The sequence below is a fragment of the Terrapene carolina genome, unplaced genomic scaffold (genome assembly GCF_002925995.2).
Source record: "Terrapene carolina triunguis isolate 2854851 unplaced genomic scaffold, T_m_triunguis-2.0 Scaffold96, whole genome shotgun sequence".
NCBI lineage: Eukaryota > Metazoa > Chordata > Testudines > Emydidae > Terrapene > Terrapene triunguis.
In genome coordinates this window covers 8,935,879-8,958,910 of record NW_020664447.1, presented here as the reverse complement: position 1 = coordinate 8,958,910, position 23,032 = coordinate 8,935,879, and positions in this window count along the sequence as shown.

The following is a 23,032-nucleotide window of genomic DNA, read 5'->3' as shown; positions in this document are numbered from 1 at the left end:
CAGCATGGGGGGCTCTAACCTGGGAAGCGGTGACTCTGGAAAAGACTGGGCAGTCAGGGTAATCAGCTGCCCATGAGCGCCCCCAGTCTTGCATCTGAAGAAGTGAGGTTCTTACCCACGAAAGCTTATGCTCCCAATACTTCTGTTAGTCTTAAAGATGCCACAGGACCCTCTGTTACTTTTTACAGATTCAGACTAACACGGCTACCCCTCTGATATTTGGAGGAGTAGATAGCAATTGGTTTTACACAAATTGTTTGTGCTCAGGGACAAGTTATGAGATGTAAGATGTTCTCCACCTACAATATTCACTTACCAGCATTAGAAGAGTTATCACATTTAGACATACATCTTCTTTTTTACTATATGCTCTATGGGGCAGTGACTGCCATTTATTATGCATTTTTATAAAACCTAGCATAAGATGCCCAACCTGGTAGTGGCCTTTAGGTGCTATTGGAATGTAAATGTTAATGTTAAATACATACTACTACTACCACCAGACTTTAGAAACTACATTGTCATTACACCTGACCTGGATTGGTACAGAATTACTGTATGCACATAATAGCCATATAAGATGTTGTTTCTTCTGATTCTATATAAAGACATGCAATGTATGTGTTCTAAAAAGACTTATAACTATCAACTTTCAAGCCAATAGCTTTAGCGTTAGCCAAATGTGTAGCATCTATTTTGCTGTTTTGTTTCAAAAAAGTATGTTTATAATTATGATATATGAGCAGCTAACATTAAAAACCACAAGCCTAGCAGCTTGAAAGGAAAAAAAAGTGTTGTAATCCGCATATAGCCAGGGATTCTTACAGTACACATATAACCCTGTCTTTACTTCATAGGACCAGCATAGGCAACTGTGAAACTGTGTATACAAATAGCAGAAAGAAGTTTATCGAGCTGCTAAAACTAATTGAACTATATCTAGTAAACAATTTGTTCAGATAATTTCTTCTTTTAAACAATTTGTTCAGATAATTTCTTCTTTTTTTTTTCCTGTTTGCAAATTGTCCATGGCAGCAGATCAGATTTTTGACAAATGTGTTCATTATTTGATGAATATTGAGAGCTAACCAATTACAACCTGTAAACTGCATAGTGAGCATTCACCTGAAAACCAACTATTCGCAAGCTGAGCTGTGTTATTGGTCACTTAAGTCACATGGTACTTTTGCCCACCTATACACTGTACATTTCCTACTTTTCTTTCTTATCCTGCTTAAGGAGATTTTTATTATATCTGTGTTCCCGCCCAAAGGGGCTTGAGGGGACTACAATGGTCCGTGGCCCGGTGTGCTTAGCACCAATAAAGACACCGAGGGGAGAAAGCAAGCCAAGTTTATTTCAGAGCTCTGAAATGGCACTAGGAGACCAGCATGTCTCAAATCCAGTGCAACAAATACAAATAACTTTTACCTTTTATACTTCAAACTATTTCTATACATCTCTTTGTCTGGCTATTCCCCCTCACCCCTCCCTTCCAGACAACTGTTACAATAAGCTCTACATAAGCTTGTGAGAAAACTTTCCCAGTCTCTGCGACCTTGAGTTAGACATCTGCAAACTAACTATCTCTCTGTTCCCTCCTCCTTATCTCTATTATTTCTGCTAGTGTGAAACTGCAGCCATCTGCTAGAAACGCTGACCAATACATTTCTGCTTCAGCCTGCTACAGAGCATATAAAGCAATAAACACAGAAGTAGGTGAGAGTTCACAAGATGGAGTTTGGGGGTTCAGATAGGCCCAGAGCAAAAGAGTTTCATCGACACTTTGGTCTTCCACTCTCCCGAGTTACCTGGTAGCTATGCCTAGTGGACCCCAACATCTGTACTAGCTACACTTTCAAAGTAGCTGATATACAATTTGACCAGATCTATAATTGAATAAGGTTTGAGATGTCTGATGATATTTAACAAGATGCGAATTAAAGGGCTGACTTATAAGAACGGCCATTCTGGTCCATCTAGTGCAGTATCCTATCTTCTGACAGTGGCTAATGCCAGGTGCTTCAGAGGGAATTAATGGAACAGGCAATCAATGCGTGAGCCATCTTCTGTTGTCCACTCCCAGCTTCTGGCAATCAGAGGCTAGAGACACCCAAAAGATGGGGTTGCATCCCTGACCATCTTGATGAATAGTCATTGATGGACCTATCCTCCATGAGCTTATCTAGTTCTTTTTTGAGCCCCGTTACTTCACAATATTCCTTGGCAACAAGTTTCACAGGTTGACTGTGTGCTGTGTGAAGTACTTCCTTTTGTTTGTTTTAAACCTGCTCCCTATTAATTTATTTGGGTGACCCCGGTTCTTGTGTTGCATGAAGGAGTAAATAGAACTCTTATGCACTTTCTCCACACCATTTATTCCCCCCACCCCACTTAATAGTCTCTTTTCCAAGCTGTAAAGTCCCAGCCTTATTAATCTCTCCTCCCATGGAAGCTGTTCATAACCCTGATAATTTTGGTTGCCCTTCTCTATGCCTTTTCCAGTTCTAATATATCTTTTTTGAGGTGGGGTGACCAGAACTGCACACAGTATTTGAGGTGTGGGCGTACCATGGATTTATATAGTAGCATTAAGACAGAAAATAGCTAATATGATATCTCTTTCCTAATGGTTACTAACATTCTCTTAGCATTTTTGACTGCTGCTGCACAGTGAGCAGATGTTTTCAGAGCACTATCCACAATGTGTAAGATCTGAATGGTAACAGCTAATTTAGATCCATCATTTTGTATGTAATAGTTGGGATTATGTTTTACAGTGTGCATTACTTTGCATTCATCAACACTGAATTTCATCTGCCATTTTGTTGTCCAGTCACCTAGTTTTGGGAGATCCCTTTGTAATACTTTGCAGTCTGCTTTGGACTTAACTATCTTGAATAATTTTGTATCGTCTGCAAATTTTGCCTCCTCAGTGTTTACCCCTTTTTCCAGATAGGGTGACCAGATGTCCTGATTTTATAGGGACAGTCCAGATATTTGGGGCTTTTTCTTACATAGGTGCCTATTACCCCCCTCACTCTGTTCCGATTTTTCACACTTACTATCTGGTCACCCTAATTCCAGATCATTTATGAATATGTTGAACAGCACTGGTCCCAATACAGATCCCTGGGAGACACCACTGTTTACCTCTCTCCATTCTGAAAATTGACCACTTATTCATACCCTTTATTTTCTGTCAGTTAGGAAATTCAGTTAGGAAACATAATAAATCAGCTCTAACAGCACTTTCCATCTGCTGATGTCACAGCACTTTGAAAATGAAGGTAAGTATCATTATTTCTATTTACAGATGAGGAAGAGAGGGAAAGAGAACTACCAAGGTCACACAGCGAGTGAATTGCAGGGCCAGGAATTATAATCCAGGTCAGCTAACTCCCAATGCAGTGTCCCATTTACTGGACACTGCTACCTCTGTAAATAGTTTATACCAGTGGTTTTCAACCTCTGGTTTGCACACCCTTGGGGCTTCACACATTATGTCTAAGATTTCCAAAGGGGTCTGCACCTCCATTTGAAATTTTTAGGGGTCCGCAAATGAAAAAAAGGTTGAAAACTACTAGTTTACACTGCCATTGTTTGCAAAAATCAACTTGTTCAGATTCTTCACCATTTTTTCATCATTTGGGGTCCACTTTTCAGCTTTCATTTACCAGGCCAAATTCTGCCCTGTGTTACAATCAGTGAAATCCTCATGATGTCAATGAGACACTATGGACTGTAAATCACAGCAGAATTTAGTCCATCATGTTCAGTTTTGACATTACTGGAAAACACACGCTACAAGCCCTCTGCAGATCCTCTGCCAATTTAGATTTCGCACACACATAGGAAACTAAGTTAGCCGAACCATCTCGGCAATCTGTATCTTAACTAAATTAGCATTATGCCTAATGCTGTCAGAGTGCCATGCAGAAGCATTGTTGCTTTTCCTTGTTACCAACTAATCAGTGTGTTCTGTGGTGCAACACAATAAAACGGAGATCAGTGCTAACAAAAACTCAGCTAAGAGCAGAAACCAGAAATGTCTACAATACATGCAATGCAAAGCAACAAAATAGAAGCTCCTATATATCAAAGATGCCAAACATTGGGTTTTAATTGTGCCTAATAATAGGCAAATTATGAAGCATAAACAATTTTTAAAAATACCAACGTTAAGAGCAGTTGCCATGGAGACATCAGTTGCCTTGGGGTTTAAGAAAAGACAATTAGCCTGCAGGATGATTTTAAAACACTTTTATTTTGACCTTTTGGAGTTTCAGCAATCCATTGATCTGCTGTAATGAATTTTACTCTGTGTTTTTCCAACCAATATATCTTACTGCATTTTTAAAAAAAAAAAAATCAGTGATTATAGATAAAAACCTTTCCATTCAAATATTTTTAAATTGATTTTTTTTAAATAGGGAAACCTTGCGCTTTGATTTTTTTTATGCTGGACTCAAAAAATAAGAAAGGACAACTAATTACCACAGAAAAATGACATTTTTCCCTCTTTATTTTCTTTGATTCTCTAAACCTTTCTAATTCCACATCCTTGCAAATTATTTTTCTTTCATGCAACTAGACTGTCCCTATAGAAGCAAAATGCTCCACAATTTGACTCAGGTATGATATGCAAAATTGATGTCTGCTAATTTTCAGTTTGCAAATGACAATCCTCATACAAAAGACAGAGGTACGAAAAGTCTCTAAATGTGTTCGTAAATTTCACACATAGAAAACCTGATGTCTTTGTTACTTAGATATAAGAGATCTGCGGGGATTTGAGAGGCTGTTTAGTGATTTGTGTCTGAGTCATTTGGGCCCAGATTCAGCAAGGTATTTAAGTAGGTGCCTAACTACAAGCAAATGAATAATCCAGATGAAACCAGTAGCACTACTCATTTGCTTATTCAGGTACATGCTTAATACTTTGAAAGTTAGATACATGCTTAAGTACCTTGCTGAAACAGAACCTTTAGGAACCAATCCTCCAAAGACTTATATCTCTGAGTAACTTTACTCACTGGGTCAAAGTATATTTAATTTGTAGTGTACAAACAACCCCCTCATTTTATTATTCTTCATTTACAAAAAAGCATTTAAAAACTACACCATGGGTGAGATTTGCTCCCCCTTCCCCAGCCCCTTTACAATAGTAAAATGACCAGAGTGATGTAAAGGAGTTCTAAATGCCCCTGATGGGGCTGGAGGCAATTACCCCGGCATTGAGAACTGAGGAAGACAGATGGCAGCCCACAGAGCTAAGGACCTCCCCTCATACGGAGCATGCTGGGATAGGGTCAGGGTGACAGCACATGGTGCTATGGAAGTACTAGGCAGTGCTATTGCTCATAGGGCAACCTAGGGAGGCTGACATAACTTATGTTACTGTCACGGAGTTCCAGGGCGATGCTCTGGAACTGCTCCCCACAAAGCCCGTCAGGACTTTGGGGAGCCTCCTCTCCCTTGGAGCAGACTGTCTTCAGGGCAAGAAGCTCACACGGCTTCACCTTCCTGGGTCTGACCTTGGAACATTCAGCATATGCCCCTCCGTGCGCTTCCCACAGTGAGTCTGCCCAGGCAGGGTCCTGGGGAAGCCAGAGGGTCCTGCACGCAACCCCACTTCGCAGTCAGACGTGACTCTTAGCCAGCCAGTAAAACAGAGGTTTATTACATGACAGGAACACACAGACCTGGTAGCTACAGAGAACGGGACCCTTCAGCTGGGTCCATTCTGGGGCCCAGCGAGCCAGACAACCCCGTCTGCACTCACTTCCCGTCCCCAGCCAACCCCAAACTGAACCCCCCTCCAGCCCCTCCTTTCTGGCCTTTGTCTCTTTCCCGGGCCAGGAGGTCACCTGATCTCTTTGTTCACCTTTAGCTATTCCCTTGCAGGGGGGAAGAGCCCCAGCCATTTGTTGCCAGGATACAGAGTGTCGGCCATTTATGCACACTGGAGACTTAAGCAATGCATAGGGGAAACTGAGGCACCCACACAGTATTCAGAGGAAACATTAAGAACAGTCCCACTTTGTCACAGTAACACACTGGACTAGTACCCCTCAGTATGGTCACCAGTCGTTTCCTAGTGGACTCCGTGACAGATGTGAGACTGAGAAGTATAAAGAGTTCAAATAACTATAATGAAGTGTGCCAGACAGACATGGACTTTGGGGATAATAAGCATTAGGTGGGTTTCCTGGGGAATCATTAGGTAGTGGTTGATGCAAATTCCATTACTGCAGTTATGCAAAAACTCAGCCTTTTGAAGATATGCCCTAAGGAGAGGGCCAATGAATGATGATTACCTGTTCCAGGAGACTGGAGATCAAACACTTGAGCCATATAAAGAAAACAGCGGAACCATCCAGTTGGGGTCTGGTTCCTGTTCTAAAAAACTGACATGATCTTGTAGCCAAGAAGCAAACGCACTCGTAGGGTTTGAAAGACATAAGAACGGCCATAGTGGGTCAGACCAAAGGTCCATCCAGCCCAGTATCCTGTCTGCCGACAGTGACCAATGCCAGGCGCCCCAGAGGGAGTGAACCTAACAGGTAATGATCAAGTGGTCTCTCTCCTGCCATCCATCTCCACCCTCTGACAAACAGAGGCTAGGGACACCATTCCTTACCCATCCTGGCTAATAGCCATTAATGGACTTAACTTCCATGAATTTATCTAGTTCTCTTTTAAACCCTGTTATAGTCCTAGCCTTCACAACCTCCTCAGGCAAGGAGTTCCACAGATTGACTGTGCACTGTGTGAAGAAGAACTTCCTTTTATTTGTTTTAAACCTGCTGCCCATTAATTTCATTTGGTGGCCCCTAGTTCTTATATTATGGGAACAAGTAAATAACTTTTCCTTATTCACTTTCACCACACCACTCATGTTTTTATATACCTCTATCATATCCCCCCTTAGTCTCCTCTTTTCCAAGCTGAAAAGTCCTAGCCTCTTTAGTCTCCACTCATATGGCACCCGTTCCAAATCCCTAATCATTTTAATTGCCCTTCTCTGAACCTTTTCTAATGCCAGTATATCTTTTTTGAGATGAGGAGACCACATCTGTACGCAGTATTCAAGATGTGGGCGTACCATGGATTTATATAAGGGCAATAAGATATTCTCAAATTTGCTGCCTTCCAAGGCATGCTACAAAAGCCATTTTTGACAGAATATCTGTAGAAGGCTGAGGATATGCTTCCTATATGAGGAAGTGATAGGTGGTTGGCCGAGCTCCTGTGGAACTCATGATGAGATGAGATTTAATTCAATTGTATTTATTGTAGGAGTAGTTATATTAGGATACCTAGAGTCCTGGATAATTTTATTATTTTAAAAATAATTAATAAATTAAAAGTTAATAAATAAATATCTGCAATGACAAGCTATCTTTCACATATAGTGCCACTCCTCTCCCCTTCCCGTCCCGTCCTCCACGACCTGTTCTGTCCTTCCAATATATTTTGTACCCCGCAATGTTTGTATCCCATTGATTGCCCTCACTCCACCAGGTTTCTGTGATGCCTATTATATCAATATCCTCCTTTAACACGAGGCACTCTAGTTCACCCATCTTATTATTTAGACTTCTAGCATGTGTACAAGCATTTTAAAAATTTGTCACTGTTTATTTGTCTGCCCTTTTCTGATGTGTCAGATTCTTTTTTATGTGAATGTTTCTCGTCTGATCTGGCCCATACTTTATCCTCTTCCATTCTCTCCTCCTGATTAAAACCTAGAGAATCTCTATCAATAGACTCTCCGCTAAGAGAAGTCTCTGTCCAGTCCCCGTGCTCCTCTGTAGCAATTGGCTTTCCCCCATCTCTTAGTTTAAAAACTGCTCTGCAACCTTTTTTTAATGTTAAGTGCCAGCAGTCTGGATCCACTTTGGTTTAGGTGGAGCCCATCCTTCCTGTATAGGCTCCCTCTATCCCAAAAGTTTCCCCAGTTCCTAATAAATCTAAACCCCTCCTCTCTACACCATCATCTCATCCACGCATTGAGACTCTGAAGCGCTGCCTGCCTACCTGGCCCTGCGCGTGGAACTGGAAGCATTTCTGAGAATGCCACCATAGAGGTCCTGGATTTCAGTCTCTTTCCTAGCAGCCTAAATTTGGCCTCCAAGATGTCTCTCCTACCCTTCCCTGTGTTATTGGTACCTACATGTACCACGACCACCGGCTCCTCCCCAGCACTACACAAGTCTATCTAGATGCCTCGAGAGATCCGCAACCTTCGCACCAGGCAGGCAAGTCACCATACGGTTCTCCCAGTCATCACAAACCCAGCTATCTATTTTTCTAATGATCAAATCTCCCATTACTAACACCTACCTTTTCCTAATGACTGGAGTTCCCTCCCCCAGAGAGGTAACCTCAGTGTGAGAGGATACCCCAACATTATCTGGAAGGAGGGTCCCAACTATGGGAAGGTTTCCCTCTGCTCCCACTAGACTGACAGTGCTATGTTGAAGTTGGGGGTTACTTCTGGAAAGATTTTAGCATAGTGAAGGTTCTTTTGCTGCTTTTCATATGTTTCTTTATAATGCTTTTACCCTAGGAATAAATGCAGTTTGCTTTGTGATGGCTGGTTGTTAACGAATGTACACGGTTATAACCTCTAGAGAAAGATAACCACAGGTGCTGAACCCTGGAAAATCGCAGTGAGATGCAGAAAAACTGCAAGCCTAGAGCCTTGGTCTGAACTCATGCATTCCGTGGTTCCTCAGTATTTCCTCAGTATTTCAGGCTGGGCTGAGTCCCTCCCGCGCGTCCTTCTGACATGTAATAATGGACAGCTGTGTCCCCCCTCCCACCGCACAGCACCTTCCCCCACACACACTTTTAAATAGGGCTTTTGTCTCTGTGCCACATGCTCATACTGGGAAGCTCCAGATCCACCAGTCATGCTTGCCCCTACCCCTCTTTTCAGGCTCCTTTTGTAGACATACCATTGATCCGTGGGGGTGAGTCAGTAGTCAACCCTCATTCAAAGTCAATGGCCCCAAGACTGCTGTCTAGATGTCTCTCCATGATAGGCCTTAATGAGACATCAAACACCTGCCTGGAATGCAGTACAATATGCTGCTCTTGGGCAGGTTCAGACTTGTGCCTGAATATTGTGTAATATTCCCACACATTGAACAACATAGATGAAGATACATACATAATCCTGAAAAAGAGTTCAGTGTAGCTCAAAAGCTTGTCTCTTCCACCAACAGAAGTTGGTCCATTAAAAGATATTACCTCATCCACCATGTATCTCTTGCATTCTACTTTGTCATACCTCAGACACCCCTCAGGGCTGCCCAGAATCAGAAGGGCACAAAGGTATCTTAAAACATCACAGCCTCTGGGCTGCAAATTCTGCACTGTCTTTCTTAAAGACATCTCACCCTATGTGCCTGGTATAAATGCAGAATGAAACCTCATGAGTCCAATCAATAAACTGTAGTTCTGAATGTCTCCTCATCACCTTTTTAACATAGATAGCATCCCATATCACCATAAAATACATTTAGGTTGACATGTTCAAACCCGGGTACCAAAAGTGGCCTGATTTTCAAAGGCGCCTGGCAGTGTCCATTCACTTCAGTGAGATTTGTGGGTCCTCAGCAGTTCTGAAAAACAGAACACTATTGTTTAGGGACCTGTCTATGGATTTAGGAGTTAAATCTTAGGTACCTGGCTTTGAAAAACATGGCCTTAATGTTTATTGAGTCCGATCTAGGAATGTGGTATGTTTTTTTTTTTTAAATCTCATTTGCACTGTGAAAGATGGACCTAATATTCATTAATATCATGACATTTATGGCCTTCATTGTATTAGGCACATGAGGGGTGCTTAAGACAAGATTCTGTAACCTTCATTCAAAATGAGTCGTACCTTTCACCTTGAGTTCTCCACGGATATCAATGGAGGATCTGAAGCATATGGTATTAATCAAAGTGAGTCCAGGTGACTGAGAACATGTCTACCCTACAGGGCCCATACCGGCATAGCGATGGTGACGTAGCTATGCCAATCTACACCAACAGAAGGTTTTATTCCATCAGTGTAGGAACATCCCCTCCATGAGCAGCTGTAGCTAGCTCAGCAGAAGCATTCTTCCATCAACATAGCTGCATCTATACCAGGGGTCTCAAACATGCGGCCCACGGGGTTATTTTCTGCGGCCCGCGACCCCCTCGAGCCCCCGCCCTCCCCCAGTGTTTACCTAGAGCAGCTCCGGCCGGACGTGCCCTGGGGCAGGGCAGGCTCCCTGCCTGCCTGCCCTGCCCCGCTCCGGGAAGAGACTGGAACGTGGGGGGCGGAGGGGCTGTGTGTTGTTGTTGCTTCAGGCAGCCCCCCCAGCAGCTCCCATTGGCCGGGAATGGGGAACCGCGGCCAATGTGAGCTGCTGGGGGCGCTGCCTGAAGCAACAGCAACACACAGACCCATGTGCCCCCCTTTCTCCACGTTCCAGCTTCCCGGAGCAGCGCGGGGGCAGGGCAGACAGGCAGGCAGCCAGGGAGCCTGCCCTGCCCCCGGTACGCGCCGGGCCAGATCCTGCCCCTCAAATCCCTCCTGCAGCCAAACCCCCTGCCCTGAGCCCCGTCGCACCCTGCACCCCTCCTGCATCCCAAGTCACTGTCCTGAGCCCCCGCTGCACCCTGCACCTGAACCCCCTGCCCTGAGCCCCGTCGCACCCTGCACCCCAACCCCCTGCCATACCCTGCACCCCTCCTGCATCCCAAGCCACTGTCCTGAGCCCCTGCCACACCTTGCACCCTGACCCCCTGCCCTGAACCCCCTGCCTCACCCCACACCCGTCCTGCATCCCAAACCACTGCCCTAGGCCCCATGCTGCACCCCGACCCCCTGCTGTACCCTGCACCCCTCCTGCACCCTGACCACCTGTCCTACTGCCCTGAGCCCCATGCCGCACCCCTCCTGCACCCCGACCCCCTGCCATACCCTGCACCCCGACCCCTTGCCCTGAGCCCCCTGCTGCACCCTGCACCCCGACCCCCTGCCTCACCCCGCACCCCTCCTGCACCCTGACCCCCTGCCCTGAGCCCCCTGCTGCACCCTGCACCCCGATCCCCTGCCCTGAACCCCCTGCCTCACCCCGCACCATCCTGCATCCCAACCCACTGCCTTGAGCCCCATGCCACACTCCTCCTGCACCCCGACCTCCTGCCCCACCCTGCACCCCCCCCCCCTCCCCCACCCCCCCCCCCCCCCCTGAGCCCCCTGCCGCACCCTGCACCCCGATCCCCTGCCCTGAACCCCCTGCCTCACCCCACATCCCTCCTGCATCCCAACCCACTGCCCTGAGCCCATGCCGCACCCCTCCTGCACCCTGACCCCCTGCCACACCCTGCACCCCGACCCCCTGCCCTGAGCCCCCTGCCGCACCCCACACTCCTCTTGCATCCCAACCCACTGCCCTGATCCCCCTGCCGCACCCTGACCCCCTGCTCTACCCCTCACCCCTCCTGCACCCCACACCCCAACTCCCTGCCCTGAGCCTCCGCCACACCCCACACCCCTCCTGCACCCCCTGGGGGCAGAAAAGGGGCAGAGTTGGGGTGGGGATTTCGGGGAAGGGGTGGGAATGGGGGCAGGGAAGGGGTGGGAAGAGGCGGGGCCTCATGGAAGGGGTGGAGTGGGGGCGGGGCTGAGGGCGGCGTGGTGCGGGGAGGTGTCAGTAATGCGGCCCTCAGGCCAATGTACTAGTCCTCATGTGGCCCTCATGGTCATTTGAGTTTGAGACCCCTGATCTATACTAAGGGTTATGTCAGCATAGCTGTGTCAGTCAGGGATGTGGATTTTTCCCATTTCTGCTAAAGAGCAGTCAATGAAATATATAATGAGGGTTCAGAACAAAGAACAGTGGTGGCCATTGGCACAAGTCAGTTGCCTTAGATCAGTAGTTCTCAACCAGGGGTACACAGAGGTCTTCCAGGGGGTATATCAACTCATCTAGATATTTGCCTAGTTTTACAACAGACTACATAAAAAGCACTAGTGAAGTCAGTACAAACTGAAATTTCATACAGACTGACTTAATACTGCTCTGTATACTATACACTGAAATGTAAGTGCAATATTTATATTCCAATTGCTTTATTTCATAATTTATGGTAAATGAGAAAGTAAGCAATTTTTCAGTACTAGTGTGCTGTGACAATTTTGTATTTTTATGTCTGATTTTGTAAGCAAGTAGTTTGTAAGTGAGGTGAAACTTGGGGTACCGAAGACAAATCAGACTCCTGAAAGGGGCACAGTACCCTGAAGAAGTTGAGAGTCACTGCCTTAGATAACTTTCTCGCTATTGAAGTGGCCAAATATGGGGAATGATGCAAAACTGAGGAAACATATTTATATAGTTTAAGTGAATCTGGCAAGTTTTTAAGTGCCACTCCTTAATAATTTTGGGCCAGATTGTGCCTCCTCTATATCTGAATATACAGAGACTCCTCTGCACACCAATATTGCACTTTCACACACAAGAGGGACTCAAATGCCTCGGAAACTCACAATAATAATAAGTTCGGATCCAAATTTAGAACAGTATATAAGCTATGGCATGAAAGTGTCCTTGGTATTAAAATTAAGATATGGGAAAAAATGGAACAAAGAAATTAAAATTGAGGTACCTGCCAATTTTGTTTTAACTTTCTGAGGGGAAATAAAATATTTAAGTTTATTATTGAAAGTCATTTCTCATTAGAAGAGAATGTTTCCAAAAGATGAACACTTGATCTGCCTCTGTAATGATGATATCCCCCTGTTCACAATTACCCACATTGATGTGGAATCTTTTGGCACCTACTGTAGTTCTGTATTTGTTCCCTCATCCAGAAGTGCACAAAAAGAATTATAACAGCTTCTTAACCTGCAACTCTGTGTTAGGATGTAGGTGTAATGACCCACTATTAGCAAGGTCTTTTGAAAGGAACATACACTTCCAAACATAAACCTTAAGAAATGAATCAACCATGCTAAAAGCTGTCATTACATGCTTTTAACACTTAAAATGAAATGAGCTATTCCCAACTTTTAGATCTACCTAAAACCTTTATGCTTCTAATCATTTACACTTTTCTTTAATCCTCTAAACCTTTTTCAAACAGCAAGTCAACATCTTCTCCAGTCATTTCATATAAATAATGGAAATGCATTTTCATTAATCTCCTTTTCTTCCTTTTGCTTTTGAAACAGGCTGGTAGGCCATGTTGACAACTATAACTCTGATCTGAAAATGCAAAGAACAAATCCATCAGAACCAGTGGTGTCTAATTAGGTGAAATAGGGATAAACTCACCATTTGTGAAATGAGGATACCACCATTATACGGTAGCGTACTCACCACCTGTAGCATCCCCTTGTGGGTCCTCATCTCCAGCACCTCCTGCAGGCTGTCTGCCTCTCGCTGAGTCTCCTATGGCTAAGCCCTCCAGCCAAGGCACATACAGTTCAGTCCCCTTCCAGGATAACAAGAAGTTCCACGTGCAAGTTCACCAAATGTTCCAACATGAAAGAGCCTTCTGCCCCCATCTTGGCCTATTCTTCGGCCCATCTTTTCAGATCTTCGGCCCTGGCCTCAATATTCCTTACAATGGGTTTCCACGCCCCTTCCTCCGTGGCTGGTACTCTGGGTTCCAGCCCAGGAACCTGTGTTAAACAGCTAGGTCTGCTTCTTTGCCACTTCCTACCTCTATGATCCCCTCCTAAGATAGTACCAGCCAGTTACTGCACTGGGCTATACCATTGTTCCAACTCTTCTTCTAGGTCATATACCTGGGTGACTAAACTGTTTTTGTCATCCAGCACATCTTGATAACATTCTTTACCGTATTCTTTGTCCTGCATGACCATTTGCAGGGCCTCCTGAGTGACAGCTAGCCCATTCCAGGGTTTGCTGGTGATTTTCTTACACATTAAGTAAATGATAGATCATCTGTTAAGAAAAGGTAAAAAAAAAAACTTGGTCAATTGGAAAATATGCTTCTCTTGTTTCCTCTCCTGTGATGTCTAATATTTGTTTGGTTTTATACTTTGGGGGCTTGATTGTACAAAGAGATGAGCACCTCCTGCAAGATGCTGAGGCCCAAATCCTCAAAGGTATATAAGCACCTAATTCCCATTGAAATCAATAAGAGTTAGGTGCCTAAATACCTCTGAGGATCTGGGCCTAAGTGCCTTCAACTCTCATTTAAGTCAATGGGAGCTGAGGCCCCTCAACTGCTGCTTGAGGTGCTGAGCACCTTGCAGTATCACTGGAAAAGGAATGGCACAACACTGTCATAGTGAAGTCTGGAGAATTTAATCATAGGTTACCAGTATCACATAAAATAAAAAAAGAGCACAACAGAAGGGTGCAGACCAAACCTGCTCCCACTGAATTCCCACGGGAATTTTGCCATTGATATTAAAGGGAGGAGGATCATGTCCTGTAGGCTTGGAGCCTTTGACTTCCACCAGTTCAGAGGCGTAGTGAGCGCCCTCCGTACCCTCCGACCGGAGGGGGCCCCGCAAGGAAGGGGGGCCCTAAAACTGGCAAAATAAATACCGCATTCCAGTTTCTGCATTGTAAGGGGCCCCGCCCGGACATATGTTCAGAGGGGGCCACGTTCGGAGGGGGCCACGTTCTTTGTTGCTACGGCCCTGCACCAGTTTTGCAGGGGATTTTCTGATCTACAGGGAGAATGACATTGAACAATGAGTTCCTGTAAAATGATATTCACCTCCTGAAGGGCAAGGGGAATTGTAATGTTCCAGGACTGCATTCCCCTTTATAAAATAGGGTCCACTATGCTGACATGTGGTTACCACCCCAAACAGGTGGGTGCTGTCATGAAGTGGAAGTAGTAGGGCTAAGCATCTTAGTTAATTTATAAGGTGTATGCCATTAAAAGTCAATGTTTGTCGATAGACCCCACACAGTTACCATAGTAATTGCATGTTTCCTAATATAGGGGAACACTTTGGTGTCTCAGGTCTCTGGTATCTGGTATCAGAACAGACTAGTTCTTCCAGCAGTCTCTGTTCTTTTCTATACTATAAATCCTGTAACAAAATGCTGTGCCCTTTGTCTTCTCCTTGTCATTCTTTAGCAGTAACATCTCCTTTCTTAGGACTCTGTTATGAATATGAGCCAGATGTGAACAGTGGTCCTTGGAGGGAAAAATAGAATAGGCATTATGCCTTGAAATACTGTGAGAGCATGCTCAGGACAAACAGTTGCTAATTTTATTCTATGGGTTGCTGTGGTCCTTAGAATGCAGATTGACCAGCACACAGGGGACAAAGCTGTAGCTACACTGATCTGTCCAGACGTGTCCTCTCTGGGATATGGAGCATAGCTATCAGCATTCCAGCGTCTCCCCATGCTGCTTCTGGAAGACTAGCAACTATAGTATGGCAGCTTCCTGTGCTGGTGTTCTGGGGAGAAGGAAGTAGCTCCTTGTGCACTCTCCATCCTCTAGCACATCCACCTGAGGCAACCATAGTTCAGCCCTTGAGGCTTAAGTGAACACTTTGATCTTTTACCATCTTGTCTAAATTTTGGAATTCCTGCTCTCATAAGTGATAATCCATTACAATCACACAGAACCACATACGTCTGAGATGGAAAAGCTTTCATATTACAACTCTATCTATACATTGTTCTAGAGGACAAAAATCTCATGAGTCTTTACAGAACTAACCCACACAAATGAGTATGACTAACTTCAAACAACTAATACAACAAACACAACTAATACAAAAATCAATGCCTGTTTTAGAAGATGTTTAATCAAAATAGTGAACACTATAACATAGCATGTCTTTGGAACAATTTGTTAACTGGGCTGGGAAAAAAAAATATCCTAGCCTAGGATCTGTATATGTCTGATCTACGTGCACACAGTCCTAGACGATCTTTTGAAAATATACAAGGAGGAATACGCAAATATGCAATCGTTTATAAAAGCATTTGATCCTTTTTTGCCATATCAAGATTAGTAAAGATCAGATTTCTTTAAATATTCTGTCACCTTACTGATAAAATAAGTCAAGCACTATCCCAATTACTGCATAACTAGGAAGGCTGGACGGCACAGTGTCCTTATTCAGAATAAGATTTGACATAGTTTGAGACAAAGGGAGCAAAAGCAGTGAAAAATACTAACTTCAAAGACTAATACATTTAGTCTTAGTGTTTACACTGTTCTACTAGGCCCTGGAGAAACGGATATAGTCTAGCAACTCACCCGTGCACTTGTGATTATAAATAAGGTTATGGAATAGTCACAGCCATGGTCATGGGCAATAAACAGAAAGTCACGGCCCTGTGAGCTGTCCATGACTTTTACTAAAAACACCTGTGATGAAATCTTACCTGCTGGGAGGGGGGAGTTCCTGAAGACTGCTGATGGGGGGAGGAGGGCGGGGAGGGCAGTGCAGTGTAGGCCACTGCCGATCTGGGCGGCGGGGGGTGGCCTGGGGCCCTGCGGCCGCCACTGGTCTTGGACCGCTGCTCCAGGGCAGCGCCAGGGACCAGCTGCCTGGGGCTGCCTGAGTAGCGGCCGGTGTAGCTAGCCTCAGGGCTTCCCCAGATGCTGGGGCAGTCCTGGGGTCAGCCACACCAGCGCTGCAAAATTCATGGCGGTCACGGAAAGTCACAGAAGCCGTGACTTCTGTGACCTCCGTGAATGATTTGCAGCCTTAATTATAAATACGTTAAGGATTTGTCTGTGATCCTTTGGGGTTCAACCCACACAGTAAAGGGCTATGTCACTGTGTGACCGGAGACCCAGGGGAGCCAGCTGAGGTCACTCAATTTGGGTGAATTGCAAAGAATGGGCCAGGCAATTCCCAAAGCTGGTGGATATTCCAATACTTAGATTTACCAAGCCATCACAAAACAGCTTCTATATTACCTCACTGGTTACTTAGAATTTAACACAGTTCCCTTAAAGTAACCCAGCCTCAGGCCTCCACCTAGGCACCCAAGTGAAATATGATGAGGATTACTGAAAATATTTTTCATCATATAAAAAAGGTTCTACCAATCCCAAAGGATCAGACACATTACCTCCCAGGTTAATGAATATTCCAGATCTTACCCAAATACACGCTTACAGCCAATTCTTATTAACTAAACTAAAATTTATTAAAAAGAAAAGAGAATTGGTTAAAAGATCAGCGTACATATAGACATGAGTTCAATTCTTGAGCTTCAGATTCATAGCAGAGATGCTGAGCTTTGTAGTTGCAAAGAGTTATTTCAGAAATAGTTCAATATTCTTATTCAGGCAGACCAGTCAGCACTGGTATCTCAGTCCTTATGGCTTAGGCTTCCCCTGCATGAAGCCTCAAGCAGATCTGAGATAAACAGGATCAGGATCCAAGCCATTTTTTATACAGTTTCAGGCCCTCTTGTGACAGTTCAGAGTCCTTCTGCAAACAATAGGCACTCACGGGGACTTTGAAGTGAACCCATTTCCTAAGTATCACCAGTAATTAGTCACACAGATTTACATAAGACAATTGCCTGTTTTTCTGTCATTTGCAGATGATTTGCTATACACTTCAAAGAGAGATGAATACAGCGATATCCTATGTTTACAGTTCATTTCAATGTTAAGATGTCCTTTTGATCTCTGAATTAACAGAATACAGCATAGACAGGAACTGTTTGATTACATTGTTGACCTCTACCAATATATATGTAAATAACACAAACATTATCTCCCCATATGTTTTAAGGGTTGAATTTGAATCATTTATCCTGCAGGATGCTTAACCCTTTCTGGTCATGCATCACACACTTCCTGCCCTACAACTCTGGGTGCCTTATATGCTATGCTGCTGCAGCTCACAGCCATGACACCAACAGCCACTAGCAGAGGCGGATTAAGCTTTCATGGGGCCCTAGGCCAGACCAAGTGGGGGACCCCTCCCTAACCCTTCCCCCTGCAGTCCCCACCCCATTCTGCCCCTTTCTTCCATGGCCCCGCCCTGTTCCACCCACAGTCCTGCCCCATTCCGCCACTCCACTGAGGCCCCAAGACCGGAGATGCTTCTGCCAGTGAGTGGGGTCAGGGCACAAGAGTGCCCATTTTCCCCCCTGGGCACGGGCCCCCATCAGCCCAGTGGCTAATCCGCCATTGGCCATCAGACAGGCATGCAGGTCTCACCCTGGTTTCCTCCAGCCAGTTACTTTTTGCGGAGTGATAACAACACTCTTCCAGTTCTGAATTTCCCCAATGCCAATCTGCTGGGGTTCCCTGAATTGCAAGTTCTGTGTTACCTCTTTCAGAGTTAGCTAGTGAGAGTTTTGCTACTCCTAAGTTGTGTGAGAACTCCCTGGCACACCAGCTTGTCTGCCTTGCCAGACAATTCTTTAGGACTCTGCTAGTCCAAACCTTGCCTTGCAAGTAACAAACAATCATAGAATCAGGGTTGGAAGGGACCTCAGGAGATCATCTAGTCCAAACCCCTGCTCAAAGCAGGACCAATCCCCAGACAGATTTTTGCCCCAGATCCCTAAATGGCCCCCTCAAGGATTGAACTCACAACCCTGGGTTTAGCAGACGAATGCTCAAACCACTGAGCTATCCCTCCCCCCAATGAACCCCAACTCCCGAGATCCCCTGAGACATCTCACTGCAGCATCCAGCCCTCTCCTGTAACACTCACAGAAGTTATTAAGCTGGTTGCACCTTTAAAGAGACAATACATTGTGACTCATTAGTTCAACTGGGGTTTGACAAACACTCTTATTTCAATCACAGCACTGAATTGGTTTATAGTAAAAGCAAAGCAAGTTTATTTAACAAAAGGACACAGGATTAAGTGACACCAAGTATAAGGAATAACAATAGAAAGGGGAACAAACAAAAGTAAAAATATGCTTCTAAGATTAAAATTTAATTTCAGCAAGTTACAATCTTTGCATAAGCAGGTTTCTCACCTATATTCAGTTCCCAGAGACTTCAACTCCCTTGGTTGAAAGATCCAACGTTCTGCAATTTCAAGAGGTCTGGCTCTTTGAATCCCTCAAGGTGATGGATAACCATGGGTTCTCTCCCCTTTCTTATTATAGTCCAGTAAACCTTTGAAATGTATTCTTTGAAAAGTAAGCACAGACAAAGCTTCTCTCCTTCTAGGGTGCAGACACCATGTTGTCGTCTCAAAGTTCATTGATCCTATGTAACAGCATGGCACCCACCTCTTGTGAGCACCCCCTTCTGGTCAGGTGGTGTCTGCAGTCTTTCAGTTCTGGTTACCCCTGTCGGTGGTTTCTCAGGTGGTTTTTCAGTGACAGCCCTCCAGCTGAGTCACACACACTGTCTGTATGTGAGTCAGAACAGACCTCTTCTTGGGTATGCAGTCCACCAGTGGCCTGTCTCAGTAAGGCATCTCACTAGCCCTTCCGAGATTCAGGCTTTAAGGAGGCCCAGCCCTGGTCTGGGGCTGTATGTGCAGGGCTTCCTCCCTGGAGACACTACCTTCCTGCGGCCTTCCCTGGGCTCAGTCCTTACTCAGTCCCAACAGTCAGCCAGGAGCTCCTTCATTACTTCCCCCACCCACCCAGCTGTCTGTGGTCAGTTCCAGGCAACAACTACAACTGCTCTGTTCTGCAGCTCCTTTTATATGGCCCTGCTGGGCCCTGATTGGATGCTCCCTGAAGCTGGTCTCATTGGCTACATTCCCACACCACTCTAGGCCACCTGGAGGACTTCTCTTCTGCTCCTCTCTGGGACAGGGTGTGGCAGGACCCTGAGGCCTCCAGTAGGGGGCCTCTGGGCCTAGTCCACCCTGTCCCACCCTGCTTCAAGAGGTAGGAAGGCTTCCTGGGGGTGCAGTCTCCATCCTCCATCAAGATTAAGTATTCCTCTTTCCCCACTTGCTCTCCTGATGGCTTTGTTTACCTTGCATGTAAATGTGCTATTCTTTGTCTTTGGTCACACCTTGCCTAATTTATATCAGAGACACATTCAAATAGGTGGAACCACATTTCTTTGTCTGAAATAGGAGTGGCTTAGATACTGCTTGCCAAATACATTTTAAGAACGTATTTTCAGCACATATTTATAATTGTTCATATAACACCCATACATACACCCACAATAATATTAATGACTAGCATGTTACCAGTTTGTATGTGATACCTTATGTGACACCTTTTAGATACAGATCATGACAACAGTGTGTTAGGTGTAGCGAGTATGTCAGGCCTGACAAGTGCTGACACAGTGTAGTGAATCACTAGTGGCCTCTGTGTCACATTTTCAAATAATAAAGATCTTTGATGGTAAACAAATTATATCAATGAAAAACAGTTACCTGTTTTCACAATGCAGGTGTTCACCAGCATTTTCAGGCTACAGGAGTTGTCAGAAGAAATTATCTGTTGGAATACCATTAACTTTTTATCAGCAAAAATATTACATAGAGATGTTGGGAAGCTATTGTGAATCCAACAGTGAGACTGGATGTCCTCCTTCATGGAATGCCATCTTTGCAACAGTAACCCATATGCCAAAGCAAAATAGATATATTTGAAAACATAAGGGCAACATATTTTTCACATAGTAGTAGTAAGGCAGGACAGCTAAAGGCCTCCCATCTTCCCTCGTCAGTCTGTCTAATTCATTCAGATGGTTTTTGCTATAATAACAGTATCGCTTTTTTGAGAATGCTTGGGTGGTACTGGAATTTTAGTGACGTTGAAACTGTGATGATTGCTATTATATTATTCTCTCAGATAGAAAGAGTTTAACAATCTAATAGTCTAATTATGCATGTGTATATCAGTCTTTGCATTTTTACATTTCTTGTTATATACATTTAGAAAAAACATAGGTGCTCACTCAGTCTCCCCCTCTGCTAATGCGGGGTTGTGTCCTGCAGTACATTTTCTAGTAGTTTGTCCAATCCAGTTTTAAATGATTCAAGCAGCGGAAGCTCTTCTCCTTTTCCATCAACACTTTCCTTTGAACACTGCTCTACATTCTAACAGGTATTCAGTAATCCTCCACTAGAATCTCAGAAATGTACAATGACTTGATAGATTGTTTCTGAGATACAGCGTATTTTGTATATTTAAAATAACACGCCTGGAGTGTTAGTAACCCATTTCTACTTTACCTGGCAACATACTCATTACATAGTATAACTCTTCTCTTTAAACACTCCTTCAAATATCTGCACAATTGACTTTATTTTATTTTTTTTGGCTTTTTTTCCCACTAATCATGAAAAACAATATATCTGGTAGTCCCAGAATGTTAATATATAGGTACCTTCAAATTCTCTTAAAGAGGTATCTAATAAATTATTACACTTATTCACCAATGGTATTATATTAAATGGAGATTGCCTGATAATTTAAAAATTAAGTTTTAAATTCACATCTTATTTTGTGTGTCTTATTTTATTAAAGCAATGATCAGCCAGCTTTATGACTGGGAAATTAATAGGTGCTACTTGAAAAAAATCCATTTGCAAGCCAAATCTGAGTGTGCAGCACTGCTCCTCCTCACTGCTGCCAATGGTACTCACTGTGCGTAATGTGCGTGTGGCTGTGGGCACCACTAGATAGAAAGGTGTATGTGAGAGAGAGAGATTTCCCAACTATCAAAATACCCTGTAACGCAAGGGAAAGTTCACTGAGCGAGGCAGAAATTCAAGTCTTACCTCTTCCGCAAACTGGCTAGTAACTATGTGCCCTTTACAAACCATTATTATTGAGAAAGGCCGCATATCCCTCCTCTAAAATGAAGGCAACTTTCAGTGGCACATGCATTCTTAATTCTGTCCCTTACAATCTGGCCCCTGTGTATTCTGCAGTAATAGAATTCACTTCATTGTAAAATATTGACAAAATTATGTTACTAGCCCTTATGGTTGTGAAAAAACCCCTCACGAATATGAAATCAATACAGTGGAACCTGTCTGAGTTTGCAAAGAACCTGAAACGAAAGGACTGACAGATGTTACCCACTCTTGCTGGCAGCGTTTCTCCTCCAGCAGATGTCCTGGAACCCTCTCTCAAAGGGAACTTCAACATAAAGAAAAGGAGTTATTGGGCTGTATTAACTCCTATTGTGCAACTGGGGCACATCCACACAAGAAGCACCTTCCCCTGAGGAGGAGCAACAGGATATTATCAAGCCACAAATACCACACAATAGCAAAATAGTATTTCTGTGATTCTTGTGTTAGGTAAGTGAAGGTGCCAGCACTACCTGGGAGTAGTGAAGCTGATAGTTCACATTTACAAAGATAAATATTACAAATTTGTGGCAAGCTTTTGTTTCTTTTGGAAATTTTGCTTGCTCAAAGTAATCATATGCAAATTATATTCTAACAGTTGACTCTCCAAACTAGGAAATATTAATAGAACAACTGAAAATAAAAGTCTTGGAAATATGATTAAAACCAAGAAGTTCTCTGTAAATTTGACCTTCCTACAAATGTAATGAAAAAAATCATAAGAGTGGAAAAATTGTTCAGTTAGTGTAATAAGCATGTAGGCTGAACTCCTATGACAAGGGCAGTTTGACAAACTAGCCAATAGTATCTCCAATCCCTTCATACATACCAGCCTCAAATCTGCTAATTGGAAAATTGTAACTGTCATGTGGAACCATATACAATGAACACATGCTAATTCCTATATTTCTTCAAAAAAATTGAAATTTGCAATCAAACTAGGTATCTGGGAGGAGAGATGGGAACTTAACAAGTCACAATCTAGAACAACATCCCTTAAAATTAGAAGTCAAATTGCTCCCACTCACTAGAAATATCTCTTGATTTATTCTCTTCCACTGAAGTCAGGAGTGGTTGTAAAATGGTCATTAGACAGAGAAATATTCTAAAATATCAACTACCTTGTCAGGCAGGGCAAGATGCTTTCGATAGTGGAAGGATATTAAAGGAAAACTGCAGTCTATGGTTAACATTTTATAATCCTCTAGCTATAAAAACATTTTAAAGAACTTTTATAATGTAAATAAATTACTAAAGACA